Here is an 18,867-nt window from a genome sequence, read left to right on the forward strand (position 1 = left end):
ACAACACTTCATAGTGCATGTGGTTTGACTACAATAATCATTGAGTATCACAGGCGCCTGAAGATATCAAGATCGCAGCGATCTATCATGGAGGCCTCAATTAATTAATCAGACTTATAATGCCGCAATACCACTCTGTTACATGTATTTCAAAGTACTTTATGTGATTCATGTAGGCAAGATGATCGCCACTTGAATTGTTGACTTCGATATTTTCACGTGCCTGTGTGTCCGAATGGCGTAGTGACAATCGATTGTGGCAGGGAGAATAATATCCTTCGATCAGATCGGAGAGTGAATGAAGGCCTGCAGCAGCGGTTGAACATATTGTATCGGTTGTTATTATTGCCGCAGGGTCTATAATCCGTGATGCGGTAGATCAACCCCGATGATGGTGGAGTTCTATATTTGTATTGGTTGCCGCTTCTATGAGTTGAGCGCCATTTTTACCATGAGGCTCGATTTGCGAATGACCATCTTGTTTGTTTTTTATAAGTCCTCTTAGATAACTTTTTCACTAAGTGCCTAGGTCTACCTGTAGTGTTAATTAATGAAGCGGTAAATAATTGGAAAGTTAGTTTCGTTAACAAGCAACTTCTGGCCGCTAACTGCCCTTAATTAATACGTTAAATACTGTTACTATAGGTACATACTGATTTGCAGAGATTTTTTCTGTCTCATTACTCCTGCCGTTACCATATTTCTCAGCCGAATACACGTAAAAAGATTAAAAAGGAAAGGAAGTGACTACTTGGCAAGCCCGGCTTACCAAACAGCGACTTTTTCTTGTCCTGAATGGAGAGCCGAACTCATTAATATTAAACTAAAGTCTCCAGCTCACCAAACAGGGTAGATTTTTTACCTGTTTGGCAAGCCCGGCTGGTCGAACAGGGTGGCTTTTTAGTGCTGTTTGGCAAGCGGCTCTCCAAACAGGACAAAAAAATATGCCTGTTCGGCGAGCGGCTTGCCAAATAGACCCGGCCAAAAGGAAATAGCATTTACTTCGATGTCTTCACCACAGGAATCAGACTATCACACAACGCCCGTGACATTTTTCGATCGATCAGTTATACTCGGCGTCTTCCCGTGGTGGACTTTGGAGGTGGTGCATTGGAGGAAGGGCGCGCCCCTCTCTTTGGCGTAGATCAACGATATCTAAGGGCGCCTTTCCCCAAGTATCAAAAAACTACTCCAAATTCTAGCCCTTCAGATGCCCGAAAAACCCATATTTCACACTTAAATGGCCAAATTTTCTGCATGCGGGCCTTCAAGACCAACACGTTTCCGAGACCGCAGATTCGGTCGTCTCTCTCAGGTGGGCTGCGCCCCCTTCCCCGCTTTACCCAACAAAGAATAAAGAAGTAATTCAGTCAAGAAATATTTGGAGGTAAAAAGTTCCAGCCCTTTCATTTGACACTAAAATACTCAGAAACTACTTTATGCTGAGCACATTTTGTAAATTTCTTTTTTGTGTTGTCCAATCGGTAAATAAATACCAACATATCATATTAACTGTACGTCATTTAGTACAAACTGTTTGGAGCAATGGCAAAATGAAATTAGTTTTGCATGAATTCGATCTGTTGTAATTGAGTGCTCATGTCGGTTGTCGGTCGGGGTTAATTCAGTTTCACCTATGCACAAATTGCCACCAATAACACAAATGATAACTATCCGCCCCAATTGACAATTACCTTAAAGGCCGACACCGTTCGTTGAAATTTGAAATTGAAATGAAAATTTCTAATTGCGTAAATACATGTAAGTACTAAATATAAATGTTAGCATTGCTATTGTGTGGACAGAATACAAATGCTATCAATACCAAGTTTAAGCAAATTCGTTTGATATCAATAACTGCATACGGCATGCATTTTTATTTTCATGTATCCCCGGTAATTACCATCGGTGTACCCCTTTAAGGCTGCGATCTCGTTTATGTTTGGACCACACGTGGTTATTCAATTTTGCGCGAGGGCAGGCTGTGTCTGTGGATCGCACTTATACGCAACCTAAATCGCATTTTTGGCAGGAGCAAGCCTCTCAGCAACAACTGCAGTGAGAAAATACTTGGTGGAATCTGAGGCCTTAACTTTTTACACCGATGATAAGCCAATCCATAGCCGAATCGATGGAGGCCTTTTTTAACACAGAAAGAAAATACCTGATTTCACGCGGGTTGTTTTGGCTGCGGAAAACTATACGCTCGACCCGAGAGCGGGAGTTTGGTAATTCATATGACCGGTTGGTACGGCAGGGGATCTCCTCATGCAACTTTGCTTTCCTGTGTACCACCGCGTATTTACCTGATTGTGACATCATGCAACTTTGCTTTCCTGTGCACCGGCCGCGTATTTACATGATTGTGACATTCCGACTGATTTTGACTTAAAATACTACTTCTTTCAGTTGATAAAAAAAAACAATACAACCTATACCAAACTCCAGAGGCCCAACTGATGCGGACAAAACATACTCGATTGGACAATAGGCGAAAGAGGTATAAAAAGTTGGAAAAAGTGAGTCGTGTATTTCAGCACTTGACTTAAACATCCAAGTGGGCCAAAGGTTAACTAGACGTCTAAACAAATCGACGGAGCATTTGGCCAAGAGCGGTCGCTAATAGGTGTCGATGAGTGTGACTCCCCTTGGGAGGCCTCGTGATATCAGTTTGTCGAGTCCAATCCCCGTATGGAACCTGGCGACGATCGAGTTATTGCCGGCGGTAGATAAATCACCGAGAGCTACTGAGAATCCGGGAACATATTGAATTTATTACCAACACCATGATCGATAGCGCAGTTTAAATCATTTGCCGGCGTCCAACAATGAATAAGGATTGCCCTAATAACGGGTTTACACGCTCCTGGAGAACTCTTAGCGCAGGCAAAGCGAGCGTTATATTTTGAAATAATGGGCGATTATGATTGGTTGGTTTATTGTCCGCTGATTGGCTGTGAGCATTGGCGTGGAGGTGTCATCAATATGCGATTTGCTGGTACATGTATTCATACAAGCTCCGCAGGTATGTCAAAGCACAGGTTCCAGTCCTTGGTACAAAAGTATCCGTGACAATTTACGAACAAACAACGGTGCCGTACTGAAGGAGAAGATCAGTGGCATGGTGATTTGAGCACCATAACATTATTTCGGAGGTCGTCGGTTCGAAGGTGGTCGAGATTCTGTAATTTCCATTGAAATGGCCATCTTATTACGCTCTTTGAAGAATCTATTTGATATGTCGCTCAGTGGACAATAGTCGTTGGGAAAAATATTGCAGTTCTTTGGACCAACAAACCTCGACATGAACCTCGTCCGCCGAGTGCCTTATTGCACTCATTATAGCTACTATTGATACGTAGTCTATCTTCTCCCTAAAATGACGACATTATTCTTTTAGAGAACCCGGTGCACGCGTCAGTTATGCCATAATTACACGTTCTTCAATCGTTGACCTGAGGTCTTACTGATTGAGCATTTAATGGTCGGCAATCTGTCATCATCTTGTACATCAGAACAGATCCAAGCAGAATCTGAATCGGATGTCCATTTCATGTGTAGATGGCCAGAATCACCAATGCAATTAAGTATAATGTTAAACGAAATGTACAGGCGGCAAATTCACAATTGGCTTGGAATGGATCAAATGTTCACCGCCTTTTCTTCCCTGATTAAAAGCCACTAGATAGCGGCCTAAGTCGCCTGATATGACCACCGTAATGATCTTTCTGCTTCTAAATGGCGCTAAATCTGGATATAAACCAGATCGGCCAGAGTTGCATCCTGCAATTGTGGATCATTGAGAACAGATCGGAATTCGGAATCAATGGGAGCCTCGGCCCCAGGAGAGTCGTTCCGGCTAACCGAAAGGGGAATTAAAGTGACAATTTGGGCGCTGGATTTATCTCCACGTTCTGGAAGCCATTTTTCGTATGAAAAACCAGTAGCAAAAAAGTCATTTTCTTTCAGACGGCATTGCCGAGCCCGCAACCTGAACTGACTTCCCTGGTCAAATCCAAATAAAGTTTTCTATATGATTCTTTTTGAAAATCTCCGTCAATTTCATATATATTGTATAATATATATTTTTATGTTGTGTACCAGCGTTGTGGTATGAACTAACATATTTCGCAATCTCCCTTTCACCCCATTTATCAGAAGAAATATTAGACTTAATCGAAAACATCATACGCCATGATGAAATAAACGCCTACCTGGCTACGAGATCACTGAACAATTTAGCGAAACCCCACCATTACTCGCCAGGCTAATAGTCTAAATAGGCCGATAAAACTCCAATTTATAACCCTCTATCTCGGCTGCGACTGGCATAAGCCAATATTGCCATCCGTGGACAGATTAGTCAAGCGGCGATAAAACAGAGCGGATACAATCCACTCGTGATAGGATGGCTCACTCATCAGAGAGGATCACGTGATCCGGGAATTGAAAGTCAACGAATCCACATTTAGTTGTAAGCAGCTGCGGTCATTGTAAAGCCTTATCGAATAGTGAAAGGTGTTTCATGGGGGTCGATAATATCAAGATTCCTCCTGATATTCCCTTGATAACACAATAGAACAATGGGAATTTTGACGCAGGTGCAAGCAGGCTATGTTTAGAGACAATAGATCGTGTCAGGCTAGACTTATACCAGGTAAGAGACAAAATATCGCGATGGCGACCTATAAAATGTATATCAAAACGTGTGTGCGCTTTTACTATTCGCACAATATTCCATATTCAGTAGCGTACGCGTTTTTATTGGGCCACCCGATATACCATGCAAAATAGTCAATACCAGATATGCATGCTACAATATGGTCATTCTGGACGCACGAGAGCACACTCGCGTCTCGCATTACGGCGGCAATTAATAACTGTAGCGACATACCTGCCACATCAAGCTGATTAAGAGCAATTAACAGTGATCAATGCAAGCCGGAAACAGACCACTCTGGCCAGATATTAATTGGAGCAGGTGCTGGAGAATTTAAACGATTATTTCATCCCGTATTACTTGCATGTCACGTGGGAAGTAACTTTGAAATAAAGAGCCTGTGCTTGTCTTCATGTAGTCTTGTAGATAAAGGTTATGATACTCCTCTTTGTCTTAATTTCATCCCTTATGCGTGGCCCTTATCACACTTATAAATCTTTTCTGATAATGTAGACTACTGTGGAAGCAAAATTGAAAAAATAAAATTGTTTCTAAATTAACCTTACGATTCAGGGAGACTCGATGCTGTGAAATTTAAAGGGACAACATGGGCGTGGGATCTACCTTGCCAGGAGGATAATATCCCTGCTTGACACCATGCGCCGCCACTGGTGGTGTCAAACTAATGCTGACCTCTGATAACGATTTCTGCCAGTGTTGCGAGGCAGTTTTGGACATGGCTTGTGAATTTCAAGCAGGGCTAAGGTTACACTCCGTTCTTCTGCATTGGTTATTGCAGTTTAATGATTTTTCAATGATCATGTTTGGAGAAGCTGTGGTACTGCTGGAAACTGTTTTTGTATGGAAAACCAACATATCGTATGTCGAGGTTGGCCCTTTAAGATTTTGCGCTTGTACAATTATGGAAAAACAACTAGAGTAGTCATACAAATTAATAAATAAATATCGCTCTCTAACCCTCCTAACTAACCCAAACAGAAATGACGAGAATGTACTGACTGCACAAGACAGTCCAAATAGTACTACATACTGATCTGTTAATATCCTCTCTTCCCTCTAACACTTAATTACGTAACGTCTTTTTAGCAGACAAATTAATGTCTTTTTCTAACCGCTTTTAAGACTTTTCAATATCTAGACCTCAAAATCAATATCAACAAAAGCCAACCAATTGTTATTCACTCCATGCAACACCACTCCCTGGAGAGGTGCCGCAGCCTAAATGTACGTACCTTGCATTATATTAGTTCAGGAGTGCTTGGATAGGACTGTATTTATCAGTAGAGGTCATGAAGTCATTATCTAATTGTCTAATTATGTATATGAAATGTACCAACTTCTCGTTTGGTTAACAAAATCTTGGCTTTTTTTTACCTAACAACTTTCTTTAACCCTCCTAACTAACCCAAACAGAAATGACGAGAATGTACTGACTGCACAAGACAGTCCAAATAGTACTACATACTGATCTGTTAATATCCTCTCTCTCTCTCTCACACTGAAACAAAGCAAAATAAAATGTCACTTCAAGTGAACATCATTTCTGCTACCTCACGGCAAAACGTTTCAAGTAAATTTAATGATGTTCAAGTGTTTTTCGTGCAATGGTCTACTCTGTAAATTATGTGAATTAAGCACAATTGTCTTGAAATTGCGATTCAAGTCAGGCTTTAACAAAGTTTGACTGAAGATGATAAAAGATAGTCGCTTGAAACAAATAATCTCAGTAGAAATCTCGGGCGAAAAATTACCATTTCGATTCGAACGAGTTTAGCATAACTGGTGCGTTTTTCATAAAAGGCACAGCATCCGCCCAGGGTTATTATAAAATCAGTACCCGGACCACGGAACGATTAGAGATAAACGCTGCTTAATGATTAGGAGCAGACGACAGGGGATACGAGAATGAGTGAGGCCAAGTAACAGAATGTGTTCGTATCTTGTCCAATTGGTATAGTTTGGCTTTGATAAATTGTTTTGCAAGAATCAATAAAGTCTAAGAAACTGCAACTTGACTAAGGTGAAAACTTTTTCCCGTTTAATGGGTAATTACTAAACGGGAATGGAAAGACATTCGAAAGGTTGTGTCAACAATATCTAGTTTATCTTCAAATGGTGTTATAACATACATGTACGTTCTTTCTGATACATATTTATATACCTTATATACCCTATATACAATTTTAGCAACGGTATAATTATAGCCACGGCACAATTATAGCCATGGTACATTCACAGCCACGGTACAATTATAGCCACGGTACAATTATAACCACAGTACAATCATAGCCATGGTACAATTATAACCGCAGTACAATAATAGCCACGGTACAATAAAATAGCCGCGGTACAATAATAGCCACGGTACAATTATAGCCACGGTACAATTATACAGTTATATTGTAGTGTTTTTCGTCTGCATGATATATCAACGTATAAATAGAAATAAAATCAAAACAAGAAAATAAAAGATCAGCACAGCAGCAACTTACCGCCAAGAAACAGAACCAAAGCAGCATTCGTCTTCGCCCCAGTGCTGCTGGATCGATCTCCGGAAAAATAATTCAATTTGGCGCCGAACAAAGGACGGCAGCGTGAATCACATAGTGATGATGGGTGATAGGGCCCAGGGCGGAACAAGCGCCGGGGATAATAGGGATAAACAGAGAAATGGTGAAGGGGCTGATCTAATTGGGAACGAGCTGAGAGGTGATGTGATCAGAGTCGAGCAGGAACCGAGCATCTCCGAGAGGGTGGCGTAATGAGTATATGATGAGCGGGCTCCTCAGGGGAATACACATTGCAAGCGCTGCGATCGTAGTCAGTGGCACTATAAACGGGTTCCTCAGATCAGGGTATAAAACATCGTAAGCGCTGGCTTTATAGTCAACAGCGCCGCATTCGGGAGAAAAGTTAACAAGATGCGTACGCTTCATGAAACTGCTTTCAATACCACGTGACTCCCATCAACGCTCCACGGCACCGTTGTCCGGTCAATTAAAACGCCATTCGATTTAATCAACATTTTGATAATTCATGCGTAAGAAAAGTCATGTTACTCGCTCCCTTCCATTAACCATGGAGATGCCAGTCCAATACGCGAACAGTCACATTCCGCTGAATTTCCTCATCGAGTACAACAACGCCATCTGATAGACCCAAGCTGAACTGAACCAAACAACTGTACTCCAGTCTCTTAGATTGATCTGGCCAAATTTAGGTACTTGATCGATCTCTTGTCGCTACACTTAAGACTACCCCAATTCGACATGGGGTGCTGTGAAACAAAATTCAAAAACTCGAGGTAAAATGAGGTTCCAATGTTTCGATGTTGCTCCACCCATTCATCACTCTCCAGTCTGAAAGTTAGCCAGAAGAAATATGTCAAGGTAACTCGTACTGCAAGCGCATCCCTAAAGAAAGATTTCTATGGCACCCAAATGCTAGGGTGCCCTGTGAGTGGCACTAGCACCCTATATAGCACCCCACTAGGGTGCTGTATTCGCTGCCCACAGGGCACCCTAGGGTGATAAAGAAACTTCTCCTCAAGATTGCAGTTTGAGATCCCATGACTTATTTATTTTGGCTAACTTCAAGGCCAGACGGTGATGCATGAGTGGAGCAACATATAAGCGTTGGGACTTCATTTTATCTCTATACTGCTATTCAACTTTGTTTCATAGCACCCTTCATCTCATAGCACCCAAAAGTGTGCCATGAAGCACCTTAGGGTGCTATATCAGGCTAGCCTGACATAGCACCCCAAGATGCTCCCATGTCGTTCATATAATAACTTTTAGTTACAAAGACGTCCTGTAGGTGGCTCTACTAGTACCTCGCGGGCGGTTACAGGTTAATAAGTTTTCTAATGCCTCCTTGAGTAATATCGTTCTGTAGTAGATTAGCTAACGCGCAAGCTTCTGACCCTGTTTGCCCCCTGATAATGCAAGGTCTTGTATCCAAATTCCCTTTGGCCGACCTGAGTAAGAATAGACAAGCGAAAATGGTCCCCAGTAGCATTTTGCTGCCGTGCTTTATTTATGGCAGACCCCCGTGACTAGGGCACCAGTGCTTCCATTCGCTTTATGAGACTCAGGTTCAATCGGGAACGGCCCATCTGGTTTAATGAATTTTTGATCTATTCCGGTCAAAATAAGTCAGCCAATCGCCAGGAAAGAGTCACTGAAGTGACCCGCGCTGGTGTAGAAACAGAAAGTGCCCCCCCCCCACCCCACAGAAAAAAAGTGACCGCCCGGCCCTTTTGTATTTTGACGGATTTATATGCACGCCTGTGATATATGGAGGCCATAATTCCGTCAATAGCGCATAATAGAATCCAATGTTCCCCGGAGATTCTATCCTTAGGATATTTAAAACGTCTACACCGGTTTTCGGCAGTCAGAGAAATAAGGAAATTGGCACAACCCGCATTCGCGTCCCCTTAGAGCCTCGATCTTGTCGCTCACAACCAATATGCATATATAGGCCGGGTATTATGGGGTAGCGGTTTAGGAAAACTGGATATCTTTGGTATGGGGTGCTCCTGGGGTGCAAATATTCTACTTTCAGTAGGGCCAAACCACAAGGTCCTGGTATTGGAGACATCTAAACCGAGCCCAGTGGGGTTTCCGGAATGCCTAATTATCTTTTTGTGGGGACGGGGTCTGTTTTGTCCCCCCCTCCCCCCCCCAGAAATGTAGTTCTTAAAGGGGTCCTATAGGCAGGAGAAGAGGGGCTGTTTCGGCCATCTTCAGGTGACTAATTTACATAGCAAGGGCCCTGGGTCATGTCAGGTTCAGCACTAAATGTTTTCCTCGTACAAGCGTGAATCATTTCGACATACTGTGAGATGTGAGAGACCCCTATTGGCGACTTCGTGTAAGCGCAGCTGAGCAATTTTTCTAATTGGATTTTGCGCTATATAAATGCTATTTGTATGTATGTATGTATGTATAACTTTATCTTGCCTGCCTAGCTGCTGCCTATATAGTCCTTTTAAGACGCAGGCCGTTTTCATGTTGATGAATGGGTTCATCCGTTCCAAATACTATTTACTTGACGCCCTGACATGGTCTTAGTTTCCATGTGCAGAGGGATCTTTGGTGACGCGAGGTTGGGCAAAGTCGTGCGAGTGTCAATTATGCTCGTTCAAATTCTAGGTCATAGGCCTATAGCGAAAAAAAGCCGAGATGACACCATGTTTTCCCATCAAATAAAGAAACTAGATGTATTTGGCTATCTGCTGGTGGTAATGTCAGTCCCAAATCATTCATTTTGAACCGATTTAGGCCCGTTTGAAGATCGCACACATCATGCCTCTTTACCATTTTCAGGCAGGATCCAAGTGGTGTCAAAGGTGGTGCCCCCTATCGCTGCATTTATGAATTAAATGCAATGAAAATGCCGTAGACTTCTTCTTTGGATTAATACGAATGATTTGGCCTCGACAGGAACTAAAAGACTACCTCGTGTCTGTTGCCGGGGTCCTATTTGACGCTGCATTTGAAACCGTCCTCCGCACTGTGTAGTGCCACCTCAAAATACCCGGGATTTTCAGTTCTACAATAATCTCATAGATGGCGTTAATAGCGGCCCGGCCTAGTTTGCGGACTGTTTTCTGAATTAATCCACTCAAAAATAAACTGAATAGCAATTAAATATTATGATAGTATATCTATTAGAATTTGCTCCCCAAAAACGAGTTTACTGTTTTATTGAGTGGACAGAAGTTTGGTGTTTTTTCTACCAATCACCAACCGCGTTTCTGGAAAGTAACAAGATGGCGTCAGAAATTGGAGATTTTTGCGTGTTGTGACAACTTTTCCCAAGAACTTTTGAAGCTATATTCGGTGTTTCGTGTGAGTATTAGTAGATGTAGATCCAAGAAAACAATCGATACAAAGCCATGGTGGAAAAATATTTTGGGTAATCAACATGTAACCTTGATTCTGAGGACCTTTTTGTTTGGTCGTTCTTTCGAAGAGCCTTGCAGTTGTACACTACATCAGTACATGGATGTACATCATTGTCTATGCAATACGTGGTCAATGCACTGTGCTGATATCGGATGTACACAAAATGGAGCCCACAAAATGATCCATAATGAGGTATATGATGAAGTGCACTGAGGCCTACTGATCGGTGATCCATGCAGTGTGAGGGTACTGTGGTGTAGTCACAAGTCATGATGATGATGATTGATGAGATGAGGGAGGTGTTCGACAAAGACTGACTGACAGACTGTGACGTGTGAATGATTGTTTTGGCTTTTTTACTAACCAACCCACCCCCCTTTTGCTTGACCATTTCCATGTTTACATGGGAGCAACTGCAGAATACCCGGGGCACTGTTCTAAATGATAGGAATGTGTACATAATGTACAGAGGGACAGAGTGTACATAATGTACAGAGCTACTACTGACCTGTCCCGGCTATTCTGCAGTTAGGCCTTTACATGTCCTTGGCATAAATGTTAGTATGCATGTTTCTATTTTTCAGATATAACAAAGTTTTTCACTCATAGTAGCCAATGTAGGTTGTTGTCGGGCTGAAAAAAATTCAGTTACCCTTGGTCTGTTGGCAGTTTTGCTGTGATGTGATGCATGCACTGCTTTCACTATCACTATCAGGTAATTCAATCTCAGAAGTGCTCAACCTGTTGAGAATAGACAGAACTTTGGAATGAGAAAAATTTAGAATCGTACCACATTTCCTTGAGTCGCTTGACGCCCCGGCCACCAGGACATGGCATCATTTTTTCTTGATGTGTCTCGGCCAGGACAAGCCATGTCATGTGGCGTCCCTGCCAGGACAAGAAATGTCATGTGGCATCCCTGCCAGGACAAGAAATTCATGTGGCATCTCTGTTGCATGATGTGTCTCTCGGCTAGGACAAGAGATGTCTTGTCGTGTCCCGGTTGCATGATGTGTCTCAGCCAGGACAAGAAATGTCATGTGGCGTCCTGTTGCATTATGTGTCTTGGCTGAGAGCAAATTCATTTTGATCTCCTCAGGCATGTAATATGTAAGGTATCACTTCCTTATTTCTTAGCATTGGCTTTTATCTGCCAACTAGGTGTATTGCAAATGCATTTGTTACCTTCACTAAATAAATCACTCTTTATTTTTAAAAAACATGGTTTTATTGTTCCATCTATCTTGAGGAGGTCAATAAAGGGCTCGTAAAATTGAAAGATGTGAAAAAGTTAATGTGAGGCTCAAATCGAATCCTGATAAAATCCATGAATGAATTACAAAAATTGAAGACAAATGGTAAGTAGTGCCTAGTGGTATCCATTCCAGATGTAAATAGAAAAGCCTTTCCAGCTCATAGACGTAAGGCAGCTTCCGTTCACTTTGATCAATCCCAAGGACGAAGTCCGTTTTCTAGAGAGCTTCTTGCTCTGGTATTCCAAGACCCTCTTAACTGACATCTATCTTGAAAAAAAGTTAACACATTTTATATGGTTGGATGTCAAGTGGTCTTACATTCGCTGTTTTCACGTCTCAAGTATATTGTAGTTTTGTAGTTCTTTATGTTTTGTCTGTTAGTTAAGTTAGTTCAGTTAGTTCAGTGACGGTATTCTGATATAAGATCTCAATTTTTATAATAACTGTCAAATGCGTTTTTTTCAAACAAGAAGACTTTCTGTTCTTTTCCTGCATGCGAAAAAAATTTCTTGTGTGCAGTGATCATTGCAGGTCTCTGCAATGAGAATCGCACAAGTTCCATTGTTTGTTTGCTGGGCACTCATATGATTTTAATTTGTCTGTATTAAAGGAAGCCTATCACGAAACACTTATAAAAATGAGGAGTTTTGAACAGCCCGGTTAAAATCTAAGGCGGGAATAAGCTTCCAATGATAAATCTTAGCAGTTTCGAACATTTGGTTATTACTCTACAGAGGTGACGAAGCAAGAGTACTATATCATACAGTGTTATGTGTATGCAAATAAACATAAATAAAAGTACATACAGAGACATGTAATTACATGTTGTTGTTAGTGTTTGACTAAGAAGTTTCATCTCATCCAGACATTATGCAAATTACCACTGCGCATAATTACGGTGTCTGTTGCTTCTCATTTCAGCTCTCATTTCCTTCCAACAAATCACCATTGTTTAGCCCTTCCTGTCTCAGATGAAGCCATGCATATTTTCAATCTCTCCTTAATCATACGATGCATGGATTAGAGACGGTCGTGAATAGAAATGGAAATTAGGTCTAGAATCGTGGGGCAATATTGGCCAGAACTTGGATGCAATCACACTTTCTCCGAGTTACTTGTGTTGTAGTTTGTGTCATGTAACGAGGTGGAGGTCATCAGCAATGCTTGTTGGCAACATGATTTATTTTTGAAAAAATACTGATTCAGGTCTTTAAGTTGCCCGTTTTGCTCCGGTATTAAATTAATAATCCGGCCTAGAATTAATTTATTCTTGGTAGGACCTACATTACATGTAGCAGCCAGCAATCATTGAGTGGAACTTCCTTCTATTTTCAGATTAAACTTCAATCCAGACAGTTGTTTTGTCCATGTTGGGGACCTCATTATAAAGGTGAGGCTTCTTCATCTGATTGTGATACTCTCACCACGACTTAAAAATGTTCACGGCTTGTCATTTTAGCAAGGTTTTTTGACATCATTTCTATCATATCAAAAACCAAGAGATAGCCTATGGTACCATTAGACTTACTAATGCTTGACCTTTCTTAGAATAGCACCCTGAATTTGAAGTTTAGAGGCCCTGTTAGTACATGTCATTTGTATTTATTCGAGTGTAAAATTGAAGTGATCACTTTAAAATTCTGGAAATGGTTGAATTCCATTTTTGTCTAAATTGTCTAAATTGCCTTAGGCAGCACAAGTGATCTAAATTGGCACAGTTGAGTCTTCACATCTGATTGAACACTATAGGTTTTCACCCTAACTTGATCGCAATGGCTTCATAGATTTTGTAACAGGCTTGCTTTTAGATTGAATGTGCTTTTACTCATTATTGGCTGTTTCAAAATACTCTTGCACTGTGTTTTTATATATATCCTGTTTCTCTCTCTTCTTCCTCTTACAGGACCTTTTGACAAATCTGTTCTTCTAGCATAAACTTTCAATCACGTCTTTCATGTACTTTGCTTGGTTACGTGAACTTTAACTCTCTTCTTCTTCTTCCAGTCATGAACTTTGTCATTTGAATCGCTTCTTCTTACATGAACTATAACATCTTCTTTCACAGGAACTTATTGCTTCTTCTTCTTAAATAAACTTTTAATCTCTTGTCAGTCTCGAACTTTTTCTTACATCAACTCTTAATCTCTCGATCTTTTTCTTTCATGAACTTTCATTCTCTTCTTTGTAACAGGAACTAAATTGTGCAATTTTCTATAAATGTAGAATATGAATATTTACTTTTCATATTGTTTATATTATTTCCTTTCTGATATCAACCTTTATTGAGTTCAGACTTGTGCAGACGCACACGCCCAATTGATGTGTCTGCATCATTTCATATGTTTTGCACTCCCACCAGCATTTCAAGGTTGACATCAAAATATCAATTTCAATCACAAATATCCAATGTTCCCAATGTTTTGTAAAAGCCTTGGGGACCAAGATGGCCAAAAAAAACACCTTAGGCAAACATTAATCTTTTAGCCCAAGGTTTTCCAACCTTTAGCGTAACTTGATTGTAGAAAATGCTATTCTCCCACTCCATGTGCACTTCAATTAGTCTTCAGCAAGGCAAGTTTTCGTTTCATTAGTTGAATTTCACCTAATCAGCGATAATAGCTTGCCTAACTGTGGACAGGCCATTTGCTTGGGGCCATGGCATTACCCAGGTTAATAATGATATCTCAGACCCTCTGCTGTCAACATAACTACCTGTTCAGAGTTAAATTCACCCCTTAGGAAAGGCACTGCCGTAAATACTGAAAGTCTATTGTCCAGCCGCAGTCGGCCATACCGTGTACACAATCTGTGGACTTTTTAAAACCTTTTACAATGATTGCATGCAATAACACAGAACCATTCTATTCAATACATTGTCCGTCTTTCAGTTCTTGACTAAACATTCAAGTCTTCAGTTCTGCGCTTTTTTCTCCAAGGATTTGTAAAGTTTTGTATTGGGGACATTTTTCATGAGCATGTGAGAGGTTTGTGTTGTCAAGTTAAAATTCAAAAATCAAAAACGAGTAACAGGAGATCGTCATTTCGACATTTGGATCATTCGACTCAGGTAAGAAATAAGATCATGTGAGCCTGATTTGTTCGGAAGATTTTCTACACATCGTTAAATGCGGACTTACAAATGGCTTGACTTCACTAAGCCTGTTCAGTTGCTAATGCAGCTTGAACTTTATTAACGCCTCAATCCTACTTAAATTATTGACAGTTGTCAAAAATTTCTGCTGTCAGGTTGAAGAGATGCCTCATATCTTTCGCAGATAAAACGAATTTAAGAAAAATATTAAGAATCTGCGTGAGGGTCATTGCAAGGACTGATAGTGATATTGATAAGGTAGCAGCCTGTATAAAGGCCAAGGGAATTTGATTCTATAATTCTCGTTGGACACTTTTAGGAAATTGAAGTCGGTTTTCCTACCAAGGACTGATAGTGATATTGATAAGGTAGCAGGCCTCCTATATAAAGGCCAAGGGAATTTGATTTTATAATTCTCGTTGGACACTTTTAGGAAATTGATGCGGGTTTTCCTACAACTGTTGTCTTTCATTGTCCATGCATCAATAAAACCATGATTTTCCTGGTAAAAACACCAATTAGTAATTGAAAAAAGTGTGTCAGGGATAAGACTGCTGAGGCATTGGAAAAACTTCATGGTCGATGTCAAAGATTTTCGAAAATAAGGGCAGTGCATCTGGTGCACCTGGTGACGTGAACCATGACTTAAAACTTTCATTGGGCGAATAGTAAAATTGGATTGAAATTGATTTAATTTCATATCATTTTGATGTTGACCTTTTACGCTGCTGTTGTGTCCTGTGGATTAGTTCCGTCATAATTTTAATAGGAAATGGCAAGATTAGACGATTAATTTCGGAAACCTTTACTATTTCCCTCTGACATTTGTGAATACTACGCATCAAACGTGCTATCATAACTAATTGTGAGGTTTCGCTCCAAGACCCTTGGTTATGGATCGTGAAATTAGGATAGCAAGCCTTTCATGACCTCTTTGACATTTGATCAGCGATGACTCAGTAAAGGTGGGTGGTATTATTTCTCCCTCAAGTGACCACATCATTTGAGAAGAGGGAAAGCTTGGATAGGAATATCCTTTGAAAAACATGGTAAAATAGAATTTTGTAAAAAAACTCCTCTTTCAAATATGATAGGAGATGCCCTCAAGAGTGCTGATTCTGATGATATTTTTTTTATTATCCAATTATGCTGTCTTAGAGATAGTATTCATCTGCCTATACCTGCTGCTTTTGCCACGTTCATCCGTACAAGCACCAACTTACTTGCCAGACCTCCGGAAAAAATTGCACAAGCATTTTTCCCCACCTGCAATTGATGGGTGAGTTGACTCTTACTTAAAAAGTTGATCAGTCATGATGACAGAAATCTTTTACGAAAAACACTCATACATTCATGGATTAGAGCATCGGCAACTACATTGTTGGCGATGACTTTAATACACCTTCGCATGATTTTGTCCTTCATCTGCTCTCGGGCTTCATCTCACTGATTCAGCAACAAACAAACAACAGTCTGGTCATTTACCTTCCGTTGCGTTCCAAGCTGCCCTGATTATTGCCAGGACATGTGAAAACTCACCATCGCCATGGCAACCTGTAAAAATCACCTTTATTAGTGACAACAATCTGTGGGCTAGCTATTAGGATTGAACCTTTCTTGGAACAGAGGCAGTGAGACAGCATTGACATTTACGTTCACCATTGGCAAAAAATTCATCTCACTGCGATGTCCCATTACCGAGATTGACTTGTGTGAGCAAAAATGAACAACGCCTATTTGTCCATTGCTGGTTATTTTTGCAATGTGCTATTTGCCTTTTAGAAAAAGTTGTTGGGATGCTGCGGTTTGGATTGATGTAGCATTACACTAACACCGCGCCTGCCAATATCAGGCCAATGCATCACGCAATGACAAATATAGGTGTCGGAAGTTTTTATGTGCACCCGTGCTTGAAAAATCTTTGCAATGCTAATGTTGTTTACCACAGGCGGTATTGGTTGTTTTTTTTGTGGTGAAATGACAGGCAGTTTCATTCATAAGGTGTCTCAGAGTATGCTGGTCAGATAGCCTTGATTAATTTGCCGGGTGGAAGAAACTATCTTGCAGGCATTTGGTATAGAGGGAAACTTGCTTTTACAGTTAATCGATGCTGGGAGAATCAGTGTACTGTTAAGGACAATGTCTATGAGAAAATGTGTTTTCTTATCAAAGTCGCCCACAGGGTTCCCTTACCGTCATGTCATTTATACCCATCATGTTTGCTCGATCACCCTGACAAGAAAAAAAATCATTCTCTACCAAAATGCCCTCCAGTAACATTCTGAAAATATAACATGAAATATTCAAAACGTTTGATGGTATTTATTTCTTGGCTTACAAGTCTACACAAGCTGTCAGCTGAGCCTAAATTATTAAACATATTTTATACTCCAGCCCAGAAGGCTGGCTTTATTTTTCATAACCTCGATTCATAACCGAATGTGAGTATTGTTTTTCTGTTTTCCAAGTCATGCATGGTATTGTGTTAATATTTACCTTTTAGCTCGGAAAAGATCAAACATAGACAAGTTGAGAGCAATAAGAATAAAATTCCCTGCAACAATGGGAATTTTGATAGTAGGGAGCTGTGGGGAATAACTTGCCAGAAGCAAATTATGGTCATTTTGTTGGTATTCATCTTAGCAGAATTAATTAAAATTGCATTAGTTTCTTGCGGAGAGTGGTTCCCAATATTCACACTAGACATTTCTGTACAAAAGGTAAGTAAGCATTCACGAGAAGCAGAAACTAGCATTTACTACATTTTCCGTAAAAAAGGGGCATAAAAAATCTTAGGTCTAGGGTGTCTTTCTTGATACTTGTCAGCATTTATATGTAAAGGGTAGGACAAATAAAGCCAGTCTTGACATAAGGATTTGACATGTAATGTCAAGAAAGGCACTGAATTACACACATCTGATTTTAGATCAGAAAAACCCTTACACATGCCACCAACAACAAGTCAAGATTGCCCAGAATGAAAAACCAACAGGAAAACTACAAGTTATACAAGATAGACCCTCTTAATGGAATTCACCATTACACAAAACATGTACTGCTTACAGGTAAAAAGGAAAATATCTTTGAAGTAGCCCACAAAGGTTCAACTATTTGCTGTATTTCTTTACTAATTGCCTGTTAGGAGTCGAAGCTTTGTCAAAGAACCCCAACAACTGCTTCTATGTCACTAGTGTTAATGGAATTTCAATGTCAGCCCTGAGAAATAAAGGGTCCACAAACCTTTAAGGGTATTGTGTCCACGCAATTTTCCTGCCTTTTGATTGATACATTCTATAGAATTTCTTTGATTGGGTTGCTATTATTTGATTACATCAACAAGATTGCATTCACATTTTCTTAAAGGCTGTTCACAATTTGAGCAGTGGGGCATTTTGTATGAGATGAGTGCTGTAACTTAATGATGTTGCAGATTAGTGAGATGAGTGCTGTAACTTAATGATGATGCAGATTAGCAGGGAAAATATCCAGTTCAATTCAGTTTATTGTCAGCTCTCTTGTCATTTTTTTTGTGCAACACAAAAAAGACAAATGAAATGAAATAAGTTAACCCCTTCTCTATATAATATTTTGGTCCAACCTCTTCTCACTTTTGAGGGAAGTACATGTACTTGTGATTTTTAATCAAGGTAAGTACAACAGTCAAGGAGTGTTGAGGTTGTACTTATATTAATCACCAACGTAATGCTTACCCATATTTTCTCATGTAGAGCCAATCAAATTTTTAATTTAAGCTTGTTTTTTTATGATAGTTAAGGAAAGATGTGCAAAAGATCATACACTGCCATTGATGCATAAGACAAACAAAAATCATTGTATCTGGCAGCCAGTTTTTTTCTGCCACAGTGGGATGATCCCTCTGTGCTGTCAGGCCTACTCTACTGAATCCCCCTAAATGTCATTTGT

General features: G+C 40.3%; 1 protein-coding gene across 3 annotated transcripts in view; it reads left to right on the plus strand.

Annotated features, from left to right (window-relative positions):
• The first annotated feature begins 10,452 nt into the window (after positions 1-10,452).
• The window catches only part of LOC135489775 (nuclear hormone receptor HR96-like), a 104,406-nt gene continuing 95,991 nt past the window's right edge, over positions 10,453-18,867 (plus strand). For all 3 annotated transcript variants that reach the window (XM_064775293.1, XM_064775303.1, XM_064775302.1), the window contains exons 1-2: positions 10,453-10,539; positions 13,188-13,242. The gene's annotated coding sequence lies outside the window, so the exon portion shown is untranslated. The remainder of the gene's footprint in view (positions 10,540-13,187; positions 13,243-18,867) is intronic.

This window comes from Lineus longissimus, chromosome 6, assembly GCF_910592395.1.
Source record: "Lineus longissimus chromosome 6, tnLinLong1.2, whole genome shotgun sequence".
Lineage (NCBI taxonomy): Eukaryota > Metazoa > Nemertea > Pilidiophora > Heteronemertea > Lineidae > Lineus > Lineus longissimus.